An 18,545-nucleotide genomic window follows, 5' to 3' on the forward strand; every position below is an offset into this window, starting at 1 on the left:
ATTCAATATTGGATAAGCTGTAAAAAAAAAAGTCACACTAATGGATTGTTGATGGATCTGGGAATTGCTCTTACTATTTTGAAAATCAATTTGAAACTCTGAAAGTAAGCTGCATAACCTTTGACTCAGTAATAATAACAATATTTTACATATAACAACATATGATATAACATAATAAAGGTAATATAACATAATTAATGGAATGAAATAACTATATTTATATTGTACTTTAAGGATTGAAAAGCACTTTACAAATATATCATTTTATCCTCCCATCAACCCTGGGAGGTAGGAATTATTATTATTATCCCCATTTTACAGATAAAGAAACAGGGGTAAAGAAACCAAATTTGTGGAATTTTGCTATTCTTCAATGTTTATCTCAACCTTGGTTTTTGAATTACATTGCTGCATTGGCTCTTGTTACAAATACGCTTTACTTTTTACTTCTGATTTGTTTTATTTCTGCCTGGCTTCACTTTCTAGTTTCCCCAACCAAGTGAAGTGTGGTTAAATTGCTCAGCATGACAAGGGAATAATTGCTTATAGCAGCCATACCTTTTCTAGATGTTCTTTCTGTATTGTTATTCATCCTTTGTTTTTGCAGAAGACCAATGATATCACTGGTGTGACACGCACATGTATTGAATTTAAGTGAGGCAGAGTTGCTCAAAGTCATCAATTTGCTCTCTCTTCCTGAGTCATTGAAGTCCAGTGGCAAGACAAAAGTCAAGATGATTAGTGATGATCCAGAATGCAGGGATGACCTTGATGTTTTTGATGCCTGACCAAGCATTCCATAGCTTCAGTTGTCTTCATGGCAACAAAAAGTTCTCATCTGCCATTCAGCTAGGGGAAGTCTTCCTGTCTCTCTAACTCACTGCTAGAATTGAGGCCTTTTGATTACTCTTACCCTGGCTTAACTATCTACTGAAAAGATTTACCAGGGTATGGTCACTGCATAAGCTACAGATTCACAGTTTAGAGAGCTGGGTGAAAGTGGATACCGAAGATTACTAAGCAGTCCTGCAAAAGGTTTGGCAAGCCTTCACACCAGAAATGCTAGTCCTCTACACCCCCCATGCACCCCTTCTTCTGAGAAGCTGGAATTTAATAAGCAGGGCTTTAAGAATTTCATATTTACAACTGGGTAAAGGATGAACTGGAGATGATAGAGACAGAGAGTCAATTAGAAAATTATATCAAATCCAGGCAAGAGGTGCTTAAGATCCTGTACTAGGGTAGTAGGCTTACCCTTGCAATCTACTCACCTTGTCTGAGGTCACACAGGGGGTCCCACAGCTGTATATTCTCAGCACAAGAGTATACTAATTTTTGAGATCAAGGTTCTTTCCACTAAAACAAGTTTAACCAGTGCTTATTCTGTAAGAGTACCAGTCCTAATTCTGCCAATAATCTGCATAATAGTATCTTTCATCTTTTTATGATAAGCCCTACCTGACAGATACCTATGTTCCTATGTACCCAACAACAACCGATTTGGTCAGCTATATTTAGGGATAGGAATATAAGGTTAACAGAACTATTAATTTAGCAAACTTCTTCTAATCTAAGTGTGTAATAACAGTGTCTTTGTGGTTGATAAGGGGGTATTGTAGTCCAGTACACTTTCTGACTGAAAGTCACCAAGTTCCCCTTCTGTCTTAGATCCTGTGTTTCTGCCCAGCAACCAGAGACAAGGGCAGGGACTTGGAAGATCTGGGTTCTCAACTGGAGTACCAGCCTCTTGTTTGCCCAAACCACTGACATTATTGTGTTCCTGAAGGATGAGGGAACCTCATATATTCTTAAATGCCTGTGAGTAATCAACAATCACAATCCTTTGAGGGCATAAGCTCCTTCTCCCTATCTCTTCACCTACAAATCTCTCAATCTTCATGAAATAGAAGCTAGGACAGGGTGTTGCAAAAGGGATTCATGCATGGAATACAGTAGATGACCCCTTAGCACTCTTACAACACAAAAAAACTACTAGACAGAATTCAGCAGGCAGCCTTATACAGCTTCAGTCCTCTTGGTTTGAATAGTACTGTTGTCAACTTGAGTGAAGATAGCAAAAAGTTTGACATCCATATAGATATTTAAGGATTGCAAAGTATTTCACATGGATCCCCCCCACCCCTTTGGGAAGAAAAGACTAGGTCTCCTCACTCAGGTTGAAGGTACAGTTGCCATTTAGTCATTTTCAATCATGTTCAACACTTCATGACTCCTTTAGAGATTTTCTTGGCAAAGATGCTAAAGTGGTTTGTCAGTTCTCCAGCTCATATTTTAAATCATGAAATTGAGGCAAATAGTGTTAAATGACTTGCCCAAGGGGTCACACAAATATAAATGTCTGAAGTCAAATTTGAACTCAGATCTTCCTGACTACAGATTCAGTGTTCTATCCATTGCACCACTTAATTGTCCACTCATGGGCCAAATTCCAAAACTGATCATTATGGGGTGGCTAGGTGGCACAATGGATAGAGCACCGGCCCTGGAGTCAGGAGTACCTGAGTTCAAATATGGCCTCAGACACTTTAATTACCTAGCTGTGTGGCCTTAGGCAAGCCACTTAACCCCATTTGCCTTGCAAAACAAGACAAAACAAAAAAAAAAAACTGATCATGGAAGCTTTTACTTTTTTTTAATATTCTGACATGAGCTAGTTTGTCTCTCCTTTGGCAACCTAGTAATCCACTGGTCCCAGGGGTTCATCATTTTGGAACTAGTCCTACTACAGACTATAGTAGCTTTAGCCCCATTCTAAACTCTTGGACTGAAGTGATTCACCTGCCTCAATCTCTTTGGTAACAAGGACTATAGGTTTTGTAATTTAAAAAAGTTTTATTGACGTCTTTTTTTTTATATTATCAGCTTTTCCCATAATCCCTCTCTTTTTCCCTCTCAGAAAGCCATCCAAAATACCAAAGAGTTTTTTAAGACAAAGAGAGAGAGAGAAATGGGGAGAGGAAAAAGTCAGCAAAACTCATTGATATTTTGGAAAAGTTCCCATTTCTGAGAGAGGTGAATTGTTCTCCAATACCTTTTCATTCTTGAGTCTGCTTGATCTTTATAATTTTGAAACATTAAGCTGTTATTTGTGTGTATATGTATATAGTTCTCTCCATTTACATCATTATAGCTATTGTGTCTATTATTTTCTTAGCTCTGTCTATTTCATTCTTTATCAATTCATATAGATCTTTCCATGTTTTTCTGTATGCATCACATTTGTCACTTCTTACGGCAAAGAAATGTTCCATTACATTTATGTATCACAATTTGTTTAGTCATTCCTCAATCAATGGATATCTAATTTGTTTCCAATTCTTTGCTTTCACAAAAAGTTCTGCTATAAATATTTTGGTGTCCCCATAGGACTATTTTCTTATCAATGACTTTCTTCAGATAAAAGCCAGGTAACAGAATTTTTGAGTCAAAAAATAAGAACATTTACATAGACTTTATCTGAAAAATTCCATATAGTTTTCAAAAAAGGTTATACCATTGTATACCCCACCAACAAAAGGCATCAATGTACCTATCATCCTCCAAACCTTCCAACACTGATTTGCCATTTTTGGTCATCTTTGCCAATTTTCAGAATGTTAAGTAAAGCCTCAGAGTTGATATTTTTCTTATTATTACTGATTTGGAGAATTCTTTCATGTGATTGTTAATATTTTTCTATTCTTCCTTTCAGAACTGTTTGATCATATTGATTAAGTGAATTGTCTGAGATTAGAATTTTGAAATCTATATCAGATGCCTTAATTCATTAAACCCTTCCTAAGTGGAGAGTCTCCAAATTATTAAATCATATGTGTGAATGTGGATGATTGTTGTTTTATCTTTCCTTGATCTTATTCCCAGATCAGTTTCTTTAACAGCAAATACTTGACATATTTTACTATTATTTCAATCCTTTGATTTTGTTCTAATACTTATTGTTTCATGGAGTTTATTGATGCTTGGTTGGTCTGATTTTTAAAGAGCCTGTTTTCTTAGGTGTTTACTACTATCAATTATAAGATGTTAATTGGGGCAGCTAGGTGGGGCAGTGTATAGAGCTCCAGTCCTGGAGTCAGGAGGACCTGAGTTCAAATCCTGCCTCAGACACTTAATAGTTACCTAACTGTGTGACCTTGAGCAAGTCACTTAACCTCACTGCCTTGCAAAAATAAAAAAAATTAATATTTCAGGTCTTTCCTCCTGTCATTTATAATCTCTTGCTTCTTTTCTTCTAGGTATTCTTGTGGTCCTTGTAGCCAAGTCATTCTCTTCTATGATAATCTGTTGTAATGGTGGTTTTATCTCTTCTAAGTTATTCCTTTGATCTGTTTTTGAGCCACAATATTTCTTTTAACTTTTTTCTCCTTTTTAAATTTTATATTTATTTTATTTATTTTTAGTCACATTTTGAATTCTGAGTTTTTTCCCTTCTTCCTTCTCTTCCTCCCAGCCCCTCATTAGAGACAGTCAACATTTGATTAAGATATTTATGTAGAATCATAGTAAAAAGATATATATTTCACTTATATGTGCAAACATATAAAATATCCATAAACATATTCATTCTTTCTCTCAAGGTGGATAGCATTTTCCTTTTATAAGACCTTCATAATTGACTTGAACATTCACATTACTCAGAATAGCTTGGAAATTCACAGGTGCTCTTTAAACAATTTTGTTATTACTGTATAAAATGTTTCCTGGTTCTACTCAATTCCCTCTGCATTACATCATACATCTTTCTATGATTTTCTAACATTAACCTGCTCATCATTTCTTATAGAATAATAGTATTCTATCACAATCATTGGCTGAAATATTTTTCAGTCATTCTCCAATTGATGGTCATCCCTTCAATTTCCAATTCCTTGCCACAACAAAGAGAGCTGCTACAAATGTTTTTGAATATATAAGTTCTATTTCTTTTTCCCCTCATCCTCTTGGGAAACAAATTTAATGATATTTTGTTTGGGATCAAAGAAAGACAAAAGGCTGCTACTGCACTTCAAGGGTTCATAATCTAGGATAATACTTTCATCTTATATTTAAAGCTCTTCATGTTCTGGCCCTTTTTTATCTTTGCAGATTTCTTATATATTAATCCAGTGTCACACTCAGAATATAAAATATATATAAGGATCCCTGGGAATCAAATATTAACTTAGAAAATTAAATATCAATATTATCTACGTTATCTTGTATTTCAATTTCTTTTAAAAAATATTTCCCCCATTACATTTTAACCTGGTTCTGACCACACTTGAGATTGTTGTGGCCCATATGCATGTTTGACACCTCTCTGCTTTATAAGACTACTGACTGTTTCTTCCACAGGACATCCTATTTCCAAACTTTTGTACCAACTGTCCCAATGTCTGGAATGTTTTCCTTCTCTGTCTTCACCTTTTGGAATTTTGTTTTCCTTCAAATTCAGTTCAAGGAATACCTTTTGCATAAAGTTTTTCCTGATTCTCCATAGTTGATAGTACCCCTGTTTCCCAATTGCCTTGTGTTCATTTAGTTTATATAACCTCTCCACTTCATAGCCTACCCTAGGTGGGTAGGAAAGTTCTTTTAAAGATTGCCCTGTGATGCTATGCACTGAGAACAACAGAGGAAGATATAATATATACATATATGTGTATATACTTATATATATGGTAGAGAGATTTGTTGAATGGCAGAGAAAAGAAAGACTCATGGGATAAGGGAGAAGGCACAGACTTTTGAATATTTCTTGGGAGAGCCATATTCATAGATAAATAAGGGAATCGTCCCCCTCCCATTGTATCCCTTGATTTCCAGTATTTGTACTCTTAAAAATTACTAAGAACAGAGCTGAAATTTAATCATGTTCCTTAAAGGATTCAATTACTTTTGTGTATTCTATCAATTAATCTGATCTTATATAATATTCCAAATTTCTATTTGCAGTTTACTTAAATAAATGTTTTTGCTCACTAACCAAGACTGTCTTTTGTGTAATATGGTAATACACATTTGATGAAATGGAACTAAACTATGTGAACATAAGCTATCTGTTACACTTTCAAGGGAAACAAGGAAATGGGTTGACTGTATAGATCTTTTATAAAATACAGAGCCTTAGTTAATGCTTTGAGAACTAGGTCTTAAATGACCAGACTCCTTTCTGTACACATATAGGTACATTGCCTCCTCCATTAGAATGTAAGCTCCTGTAGGACCAGAACTGTTTTACTTTTTGTCTTTGTATCTATTCAATCCTTAGATACCACCTCCCTCAGTCTTCTCTCCCCTCAGACTGGAGAGTTGAAGGATGGAGTTCCAAACTTCTCCCAATGCTTCTTTTATAGAGGGCAGAAAGTAAACTCAGTTCATTTCACTTTACATCTACTGCTCTACGTGGTTTCAACTTCATAGACAAAAAGTCCTTCAGTACTGTATGGCCCCCATCTCCTTTTGCACATTTTAAGTTCCTTGAGGACAGATGCTATCTTTCATCTTAAGAGTTGAATCTTGGGAGAATGAGTGCAGAGTGAGGAGTGCAGACCTCAGAACAGTGGCGAGAACTTGCAGTAGTAATCAGGGTAGCCAGTCTACACCTTCAGAGTACAGCCCACAGACCGTAAGAGTGTAGGGAGAGATTGCAGAAATCTCTTTGCTCTCCTTTGGGAAAGACTCTGCTGTTTGCCCACACTCAGATCTATGTTGTATTTTGGGCTTTCATATTAAGATAGCTGAGCAGGGAACCTCCTCACAACTCCAGGGCAGAGGGGAAAGCCTGTGGTTATTTATATATCAAAGCACAGGAAAGAGAGCATAAGACCTGAGAGAGATAAAGGTCCCAGTGGGGTGTCCCCCAAAAACCCCAAAGACTTGGAAGTGCAGTAAATTAATCTTAGGCTGAGGAAATGAGCAAACAAAAGAATAAGAAGAATCTGATCGTAGAAAATTACTTTGGTCCCATGGAAGATTCAGAAGATGACAAATTCAAAGTTTCTGTATCCAAAGCCTCTAAGAGAAGTAGAAAATGGGCTCAGGCTATGGATGAACTCAAAAAGGATTTTGAAAAGCAATGAAGGGAGGTGGAAAAAAATTGAGAGGAGAAAGGAGAGCGATGCTGATAAATCATTAAAACCAAATCAGCAGCTTAGTGAAAGAAATAAAAAAAAATACTAAACAAAATAATATGCTAAAAACCAGTTTAGGCCTAATGGAGAAAGCAAAACAAAAGGCAAATGAGAAGAATGCCTTAAAAAAGCAGAATTGGCCAGCTGGAAAATATTTTAAAAAGCTCTCTGAATAAAATAACTCCTTCAAATGCAGACTGGAACTAAAGGACGCTGATGACTTTGCAAGAAATCAGGAAGAAATAAAACTCTTCCAAAAAAACCAAAAATTAGAAAAATATGTGAAATATCTCATTGGAAAAACAACCAACCTCAAAAACAGATCCAGAAGAAATAATATAAAATAATTGAGCTACCTGAAAGTCATGACCAGGAAAAGAGCCTAGACTTCATTTTTCAAGAAATAATACAGGGGCAGCTAGGTGGCGCAGTGGATAAAGCACTGGCCCTGGAGTCAGGAGTACCTGGGTTCAAATCTGGTCTCAGACACTTAATAATTACCTAGCTGTGTGGCCTTGGGCAAGCCACTTAAATCCATCTGCCAAACCTAAACAAAAACATAATACAGCAAAATTGCCCTGAAATCCTAGAAGCAGAGGGTAAAATAGAAATTAAGGGAATTTACTGGTCACCTTCTGAAAGAGATCCCAAAATAAAAACTTCCAGGAATATTATACGCAAATTCTAAAACTCCCAAGTCAAAGAGAAAATTCTAAAAGCTGCCAGAAACAAACAATTCAACTACCATGGCTTTATAGTCAGGATTATATAAGATCTGGCAGCATCAACATTAAGGGATCGTAGGGAATTGAATATGATATTCTGGAAGGCAAAAGATCTTGGTTTACAACCAAGAATCAACTACCCAGAAAAACTGAACATCCTCTTTCAGGAGAAAAGATAGACTTTCAGTGAAACAGGGGACTTTCAAACTTTCCTATTGAAACAGCCAGAGCTGAAAAGAAAGTTTGATCTTCAATACAGGACTCTGATGAACCATAAAGGGATTGGATGAGAAGGACTAACTATGAGGAACTTAATGATACTGAACTGTTTGTATTCCTTCACAGGAGGAAGATACTGATAACTCATGTGAACTTTCTCATTTATAAGAGTTGTTAGAAGGAGTATATATAGACAAGGCACAGGAAGGAGCTGAATATAATGGTATAATATAGTAAAAAGAAGGAGTCAATGGATGATAAAGTACTGGGAGGAAGAGAAAGAAGAGGAATAAGGGGCTAAGATAGTTCACATAAGAGTCAAGAAAATGCTTTTTCAATGGAGTGGAACAGGGAAAAGCAAGGGGGAATGAATGAGCCTTCATTCTCATCAGAAATGGCTCAGAGAGGAAATAACATACACTCTTAATAGTATAGAGAAATTTATCTTACCCTAGAGAAAAATGAGAAGAAAGGGATGGGGGGGAATAGATGATAGAGGAGAGGGAAGATTGTGGGAGAGGCTACTCAGATATAACACACTTTTGGACAGGGACAGGAAAAAGAAGAGAGAGAGAGATAGAATAAATGAGAGTGGGGAGGAATAAAGTGGAGGGAAATACAGCTAGTAATAGCAACTGTGGGAGAAATATTGAAGCAACTTCTCTGGTGAACTTATGATAAAGAAGGCAACTCATCCTAGAGACTGGGCCATTGGAATCTGAACAGACTGAAGTACATTTTGTTTTACTCTCTCACAATTCTTGAGGTTTTTCATCTTCTGGGGGGGGAGGAAGGGGGGTTTATAAGTACTCTTATAACAAGATTACTGTAATAATATAAAATAAACTAAAATTTTTCAAAAATAGCTGAATCATTGGGCAGCTAGGTGGTGCAGTGGATAGAGCACCTGCCCTGGAGTCAGGAGTACCTGAGTTCAAATCTGGCCTCAGACACTTAATAATTACGTAGCTATGTGGCCTTGGGCAAGCTACTTAACCCCATTGCCTTGCAAAAACCTTAAAAATATAGCTGAATCTTGGGAGTTTAACATAGTACCTAGAACATTATAAGAGCTAAATAAATGTTTATTTTGGATTGTTATTCATCCTTGTTTTCTAAGATGACCAAAGACATCATAGGATGTTGTCTTGACTTGTATATGAATTAGATTTAAATGAGACATAATTACAGCAAGATATCAGTCTGACTTTCTCCTTCTGAGTCATCAAAGTCCAGTGGCAACAGTAAAAGATGATTGGTAAAGGAATGGAATGTAGTGATTGTCTTCAATGTCTGACCAAGCTTTAAACTCTCTATTTCAATTACATTCATGGCCATTGGAATAATCTGTGCATTCCACCAGAGGGAATTGTGCTTGGAGTGACATACCCCTAACTTACTGATGGATTTGATACCAGTTATTGACATTCAAACTGGTTTATTAAAGCGTGACTCCTGTGCATGCTACAGCTTCTTGGAGTAAGAGATGAGAGAGAGTTGAGAGGCAGTAACCACCAAAGGTAGATGAGCAACCCTGAAAAGGTTCTCACACCAGAGTTGCTAGTCCATCTTCAACACCCCAGGGCTTACTGACGCATAATAGATCATTAATAAATGCTTATCAGTTGATTAATGGAAGGAATAAATAAATCAAAAGTGTAAAATTGTAACTTAGCAAACAATTCCTTAGCAGCTGCAGGTCCAAACTTATCTAAAAGGGTTACAGTTGGAGAAACAAGGAAAAGTCTCAGGAACAGAGTCAAAGAAAAGGAAAGAATAAAGACAGACTTAACATGAAGTTAACATGAGAGTTGACAATTCTGTATGGCAAGGTAAATTCACAGAAGGGATCTGTCAGTTATTGGGAAAACAGAATGGAGATCTTCAAGGACATATGCAGGAAGGTAAGGAAAGAGGGAGGAACAATAAATTAAAACAACTTTAGATAAAGGCAGGCTGAATAATAAAATCCAGCACAAGCTGAACAAAATTCTTCAATTTGATAGAAAGGAAGACACTAATATTTCTTACTGGGCAGCTAGGTGATAAAGTGGATAGAGTGCCAGACCTGGAGTCAGGAAGACTCATCTTCCTGAGTTCAAGTCTAGACTCATACACAAATTGTGTGAGTCTGGGCAAGTCACTTAATCAATCTGCTTCATCTATAAAATTAAGCTGGTGAAAGGAATAGCAAATCAATGCAGTATCTTTGCCAAGAAAATCCCAAATGGGATCACTGAAATAAACATTTCTGGTTAGGATGGGGAAACAGCCAAAAAATATACTTATTTCCTAGATATTTTTTAAAAAAGGGGAAAAATAAAAGAAGGATATTAGAGAGGAAAAAATTAGACATTTCCAACTTGTTTTTGAATTGTATTGAGACAGCTGTATAGAGTCATCATTTTAACAGATAAAGAAACTGAAGCAAACAAGATTAAGTGACTTGTTCAGGGTTATACAGCTAGTAACTGTCAGAGGTTGGATTTGAATTCAGGTCCTCCTGATTACAGAACCAGTGTTCTATCTCCTGTGTCACCTAGTTGCCCATACTTTAAATTTATCTTTATGTGACTGACTTCTGATTACAAGTTTATTCTGAGCATCCAAAATTTTGAAATAGTTCATGTTTTTTTTTACATGAGTGTTTATCAAAGTGCATTTTCTGCACTTATTTTTTTATTTAAGGCAATGGGGTTAAGTGACTTGCCCAAGGTCAGACAGCTAGGCAATTATTAAATGTCTGAGGCCAGATTTGAATTTAGGTCCTCCTGACTCCAAGGCTGGTGCTCTATCCCCTACACCACCTAGCTACCCTGATTTTCTGCACTTATTGCATAAATTATTTAGGGACAAGTTCGACATGGAACCTGATCTAAAGTTGAAATTTTTAATTTATCAACTATAATCTCAGTTTCTGAAATCTATGAAGTCATATCAGCTATCTCATTCAATGATTCAGAGTCATATAGCACCAAAAGACTAAATAAATGTTTCATCAAAATTTGTCTGGTTATTTTTCAAATGGTTGTAAAACTTATGGTTAGTAAACTAGAAACAGTATAAAATACTACTGAATCCATTCATTTTGAACTAATATTAATCATAATCCTACTATCATTTGGAGGCAGTGGCCCATGAAATTTTTACATTCAAAAGAGAGCTGATTTTTTATTGAATGTTGAGGTTAGTGGACTTAAAAGTGAATTATAAAATAGAAAGTGGAGGTGCCACTTTCTCAAGTTTATCCTTGGACAGTCAATCAGTCAATATACATTTGTTAAGTAATTTACTGTGTCAGCCATTATGCTAAGCACTGAAGGACACAAAGAAAGGAAAAAGATAATTCTTCCCTTATGGAGTCTCACAAGCTAATGGAAAGGACGATATATGCATGTACATGTACACATGCACACACACACTATATGGGTATATATGTAATTATATATGTGTGTATTTATCTATACATATGTGGGATAGTAGGATAAAATGAGTTTGATGTTTTAAGAAAGGGGCAAAATGGGCATGTTTATATATAGTAGAGAAGAAATTAGCAGATAGAAAGAATGAATGGGGGGAGGAAGGAGGGGAGAGAGGCACCATCTTTCCTCTTAATCTAACTGTTCTCTAGATATCTATTTTTCTCAGTGGGACAATCATTCTATTACTCACCCAGTCTCAAAAACCTTAGTCATTTGTGCTTCTTCCCTTCTTCTCTATCACCTACATCTAATCAGTCATCAAGTTTTTTGTTAATTCTGCAGTATCTTTGACATATTTTCTATTCTTTTCATTTCTCTGGACCCCATTTACATTATTACTTCCCACCAAAACTATTCTAACAATCTCTTAATTGGTATCCTTACTCTCACTAATGTTCAAGGAGACCTCTCTCAGTGGAATGGAGTTATGGGCAGTAACTAATAGTAATAATAATTATTATCATCATCATCACCACCATTATAATAAGCATTTATATGCTTTGAGGACTTTTGCAAAGCACTTTACAAATATTAACCCTTGAGATAAGTATTATTATTATCATTATATGCTTTCTAAATTATATTGTAAGGGGGAGGTTAACTTAACTGAGAGTAAGTCTTTGAAATCACCCCACCCCATCTAAAGTAGATTTTTAAGATATTAAGCACTAATATCTTATCTAGGGGAAAATACTTCTCTATTGAATCAACTCATAATAGATTTTAAACAAAGTGCAAAAAAGTCCTCCATCAACCCTAGTGATATTACACAGAATATGTGGCCAGGTCCAAGAAATCTAAACCTAGAAGCAGAGAAGTTCTCCACATAAACCAAACAAGAGGGGATCACTTTAGGGGGAGAGGAAAGCTCCTTAGTCTTTGCCTTAGTATCTTTCCCCTTATCCTTTACCTAGAAAATTACCTACAGATTTTTGAAGAATAAATGAATTTTGGACTTCCAATCTTCTTCTTCTTAGCATGCCAATAGCATCCCTGGAATATCTGTGATGCTCTCAAAGATTTAGCTCATTTCCTCTGGACTTTTTGTGCACTGATGGGAATCTAGGGCACACTTTTGAGGGGAATATTTTTATTCCACTTTTGCCATCACAGTAAATGCCCTTTTCTAAAAACTAAGTCTGACTGATTAATTGATATCAACAGATAATTATGGGGAAAAATGCACTAGTTGGGGCTTGTGAACTATAATATTAGAAAAGACACCCATATCTTTCTAGGATTAATATTTTTTTCCTATATACTCAAAGGAAACCATGACATCTCAGAGGTGTTACCATGACATGGAAATGAATTATGTTTGAGAAAGTGAAGGAATGATGTACTAAGTCAACAAACTCTCTTTTTCCTCCAAGTCATCTGGGTCTAGTGGCCAAATATGAATCAGAGTGACTGGTGATGGCCCTGGAAGTGAGGCAATCGGATTAAGTAACTTGTCCGTTACAAGGGTCACATGGTTAGTAGGTATCAAGTGTCTGAGGCCATATTTGAACTCAGGGCTGCTGCTCTATCCACTTCATCATCTAGTCTTAATGCTGAAGTTCTAAACAGTAGCTGGGCTCTTGTGACACCAAGTGCTAGTGTGAATGGAAGTTTAGGAAATGGAAATATAGTTTACACAAACAAACTAGACCATCATCTATTCCCCAAACTCTATACACAATCACTCACCTACATACATTGACATAAGCCTTTCTTATATTCCTGGTACATAAGACCTCTTCGTTTCTGCCTCTCAGTAACCTTATCTTCCTCCTTTAGAAGCAAGTCTTCCTTGATTCCTTTAATTATCAATTTTATTTCCTTTCACTAATTTTTTCTAGGACACTTTCCCTTCCCTTCTTCAGTCCACCCCAAACTTGCTCTAATGTAGATATCTGTAACCATGTTATATATTGTTCTTTCAGGTTAAAGTCCTTAGGCTTTTTATAGCACTTTTAGAAAATAACAACTTTCTGGTAGGTAGTTGCCGGGGGGCATATTTTCTGTGTTTATTTGTTTTTTCCTCTTAAGAAGTGACCTATATTTCTCCTTTTAGAGCTTCCCAGAAGAAAACCCTCTATCTCCAGGAGAAGATCTTTGTCTCAGGTATCAAGATCTCCAGAATTCTGGGCAGCATTCTTTCAGGTAGCTGGTACCCTCATACCTTATCTTTTCTCAGAACTCTACTTCAGAGTCAATTAGGTGGCATAGTGAGAGACTTACTAATTCTGCTATTGAGCAAGTCACTTAACCTCTGCCTCATTTTCTCAACTCTAAAATGGGGATAATAAAGTACCTATCTCACAGGGTTGTTTAGAGTATGGAATTAGATATTGATAAAGCACTTAGCACAAAATATACTTAGATCATACTCCTAACAGTAGGAAATTAATAAATATTTGTTCCCCACTTTCTGGATGTTGGATTTGGATCTTTCTGTGGGAGACCTACTAATTTATGGTGGGTATTCTATATACATAGCTTCTAGCATTAATCTCCAAAGGCTAGACTATACATGATAATCATCTAATGCAAGGACTTCAGGGTTCAGGGTCCTGCAGGAACTATAAGCAAAGGAATGTTCTAAAGCTTCCAGTTCAGAGAGGTTGTACTTGGCAGCATCTGGTACAAGCTTCACATACAAGTGAGTAGTGCCTGGAAGAGATAGCAGAACCAAGAGAACAGCAAGTGGAGGACGCAATTTATTCAGTAGACCAGTGTCCAGTAGGGTAGCAAATCTAGGAAGATCTATGTGGCCAAGGGAGAGACTGGTGGGGTGCAGGAGCAATTTGACAATATGACAAGACATTTTCAGGCCTGCAGAATTACTGGTGTGAGCTAAGCCTTCAAGGATGTACCTTAATCTAGCTACATGTATATTCTTCTCCTTATCCCATGGATGGAACAGGTTTATTTATAGAAGAAAATACTCTGGGCATAAAGGAAAAATATTATTCTGCTACTCTTCTTACTACCATTTCATTAAATGTCTTTGTTCTGAGCTAATTTATTCATCTGATTGATTATTAAAAGTAAACACATCATAGAGGAAGGTGAGTTAAGGTCTTGAGTGATACAAGGAGCCACAGAGCATAGAGTACCTGGAACCTATCTTGGGGAATTGACCTGTAATCTATATCTGGATGGATGGATAGATACTTGGGAGCCAAATTAAAAAGGTTTTAAATGGCAAAAAGGGGAAGGTAATATTATCCTACCTCCCAATTCTCTCCAGAGGACCTTGATAAATTATTCTTATAAAATTATTTCCTTAGCATCCTTAACTATATTCCCAAGAACTAGAAAGTTGAATTGTTCTTACAGCAAGATAAATAAGATCTACCAGTTTACCACATATTTTGCATACTAGCCCTGTGAATATTCCTTATTCAATTCAACAAGTAGATATTGATCACAGCCTATGTACCAGATACTTTAGGAAATATAAAGACAAAAAAGAAATAGTCTTTGCTATGGAGAAAAAAGGTACACATTGTAAGGAAAGACAGCATATGTATAAATAAATGTGTATTATATAAAATATATGTAAAATATTAAATAATAAAATAATATATATGTATATATATTTATTTTGTATAATACATGCCTTTGGGGTAAGAGAAAAGACTAACAATGTTGGAAGGTAGTCAAGAAAAATTCTTTTTGGTAGGTGATATTTCAACGTCTGAAGTTTGTCCTTTGTTCTCAAAGAAGGTCATGACATCAGGGAGATGTGTCATAACAAGAGCATGAACTGAATTTGAATGAGGGGGTGCTGTGCTAAGTCACCAACCTCACTTTCTCTTCTAGAGCCATCTGGATCCAGTGACCAGATATGAATTAGGACAACTGGAGATAACACTGGATACAAGGCAATCAGGGTTAAGTGACTTGCTCAAGGTCATACAGCTAGTGTCAAGTATCTGATACTGAATTTGAACTCAGATCCTCTTGACTCCAGGGCTGGTACTCTATGCACTGCACCAGATACTCACTGCCAGATACTTCAACTAAGCTTTGGGGGAAGCTAGGGATTCCAATAGGCAGAGAAAAGAAGGAATAGCATTCTAAATATGGGATAAATCTTGACTAAGGGCAGGGAGATGAGACATAAAACATGGTACACAAAGTACAAGTAGGAGAGTTTGACTGGTGTATATGAGAGGGAAATAATATGAAATCTGTATATACAGGTGGGCTGGAACCAAGTTTCAATGCCAAGAGGGGCAGGTTTCATTTAATCATGCAGATAATTGGGAACTAACTGAATTTCTTGAAAAGGAGTGCGTGCAGGGCACGGGTTGTATTTGAAGAATAGCAATATGGCAGCTGTGTGGAGAATGATTAGAGAAGGGAGAGACTAGAGCTGAGGAAGAGTAATTATGCCTAGCTATTGCTATATTCAAATGACACAATGAATTTGGTGATGCTTTATATCTTTGCATTAAACAGAAGTATGAATAAGATGAGCAATAACATAGGTTAAATCAAAGACTCTGGTTCATATTTTTCATCCAGGTTATCATCACTAGTCAACACTTACTAGGCTGACATATTGTGTTGTGCTGGACATCACAGTCTCATTTATACCTAACTGACTGTCTTCTTTCTCAACCCAAGTTTGGAACTGTGGGTTGAGAGAAAGAACTCTGAGAAAGAAGTCAGAAGATCTGAGTTCTAGACCTAGATTCATTATTCTTTGCTGTGTGACCTTAGCTGAGTGATTCAACTTAACTTTAGCTCCCTTGTCTGGCTTTATATTACTCCCACTAAATTATGGATTATTTTGGATAATTCAAGAAGTGATCTATACTTGAAAAAAGGTATAGCAATCAGGACCAGCACTCAGTTGCAATAAAAAAAGGAGGTGGAGCTGTACAAGTGACTGATATGATAAGCTTTCTACAGGAGTGACCTCCACCAAAATGAGGAGGTATATAGGTGAATCTCTAACCACCATGACAGATTTCCTAGTAGAGAAGATTTGGAATTGGTTCAGCAAAACTAATACAGGCAGAGTCAATGGGAAGGGCAATGCAGCAACAGTATTCCCTAACTGGACTACCAAGCATGGTGGTCTCACACTGTCTGATAGAGAGATCACTCTGGACTGAGAAACCAGAGAGTAGATAGTACATAATCTGTATTGCTATCTCAAGCAAAATTCCCATTAAAAATGCATTACCTTAGTTTTAGTCCAAGAGATATAGTCATTTTAGGTCAGAGGAAGTGATTGAAAAAGTACTCAGTGTGAGAAGCAACAAAAATTCCCCAACTCTCCTTTTTGGACAATTTGCAGTAATTGTAATTCCCACCATGCTTTATTCTTCTAAAAGTGATGAAAAATTAATACAATTCTGAATTACCAACTCACACCTTATTGGATTGAGTAATGTAATAATAGAAAGGGGAAATTACAAGCATTGGAAAGACTGTGGGAAAACAGATACTAATTCTCTGTTGGTGGAGTTGTGAATTGATACAACCTTTTTGGAGAGCAATTAGGAACTATGTCTAAAGGCTATAAAACCTTATATACCCTTTGATTCAGCAATACCACTACTAGGTCTGTATACCAAAGAGGTCATAAAAAAGGGAAAATATTTATTACTGCTCTTTTTGTGGTGGCAAAGAATTGGAAATTGTGGGAATGCCCATCAGTTGAGGAATGGCTGAACATGATATGGTACATGAATGTAGTGGAGTACTATTATTCTATAAGAAATCATGAGCAAGCAGATTTTGGAAAAACCTAGAGGGACTTACATGAATTGATGCTGAGTGAAATGAACAGAACCAAGAAAAAAATGTACACACATTAACAGCAATATTGTATGATGATCAACTAGTATTTCTCAGCAATACAGTGATCAAAAAGACTCATGATGGAAAATGCCACTCACATCTAGAGAAAGAACTGCAGAGTCTGAATGCAGATCAAAGTATATAATTTTTACTTTTTTAAATTTGTGTTTTGCTTTTTCTTTCTTATTGATTTTTCTTCTTTAGTTCTGATTCTTCTCTCAACCTAATATGAAAACATGTTTAACATGATTGTACATATTTAACTTTTTTTCTCTTGCCCTGTCTTCTGCCTCTGTCTCCTGGCGGCCTAACTCAGGGTTTATTTCAGTTCCATCTCCATCTCCTATGTATTTTCTCATCAGGAGTTGGTTTATCTCCTGCTGAGATAAGCTGAACTGCCCTTAAGAGGTACTAGAGAAAGCATGCTGAATTCTAATAAACTTCAAGGGCTCAAAGGGCCCCTTGCTGTCTTGGGGAGGGGGAAGAGAGGAAGAGAAATTTTATAAATCTTACAAAAATGAAAGTTGAAAACTATCTTTACATGTAAATGGATAAAATACTATTAACTAAAAAAAATAAAATAAAAAGACTGCTGAAGACACAACTGGAGACCCAGCCACCCTATGCTGGGGAACCTTTCAGGAGGCCTAAAATCATCACAATTCTAATATTTGATATTTGAACCAAGGGACCAAGGATACAAAAGATAAAACCCCTTAAAGGCAGTTCAGGGCTGCAGCAGTGGACAAGCCAAATCTTGGCAGGCAATTACATGGAGACAGAGATAGAATTGATGTAAGCATGTGAGTTAAGCCACCAGGAAACAGAGGCAGAAGATAGGCAATAGAAGGTGGGTCTAATATCTTATTCCAGGAAGAGGGTTCAGGAACCAGTTGCTCAATTCAGAACGGTAGTAGTAGCATCCAGATGGTGGAAGAAACAAGAACAGCCAGGACCTGGCCACTCTATCTATGAGTGTGAGAGGAAAATAAAGCCACACAGCTAGGTAATTATTAAGTGTCTGAGACCAGATTTGAACCCAGGTACTCCTGACTCCAGGGCCGGCGCTTTATCCACTATGTCACCTAGCTGCCCCCCCAAAAAAAATTCTAAAAAAAATAAATATAAGGATGAAATATTATGGATAAGAGAAGACCAAGAATTAAATCAAGAATATGAAA

The 18,545-nt window shown here is 36.5% G+C and overlaps 1 protein-coding gene across 1 annotated transcript in view; it reads right to left on the reverse strand.

Annotated features, from left to right (window-relative positions):
- The window catches only part of TMEM130 (transmembrane protein 130), a 52,226-nt gene that overhangs the window by 21,025 nt on the left and 12,656 nt on the right, over nt 1–18,545 (reverse strand). The window lies entirely within an intron of this gene.

This window comes from Macrotis lagotis, chromosome X (assembly GCF_037893015.1).
Source record: "Macrotis lagotis isolate mMagLag1 chromosome X, bilby.v1.9.chrom.fasta, whole genome shotgun sequence".
In the NCBI taxonomy this organism is placed as follows: Eukaryota; Metazoa; Chordata; class Mammalia; order Peramelemorphia; family Peramelidae; genus Macrotis; species Macrotis lagotis.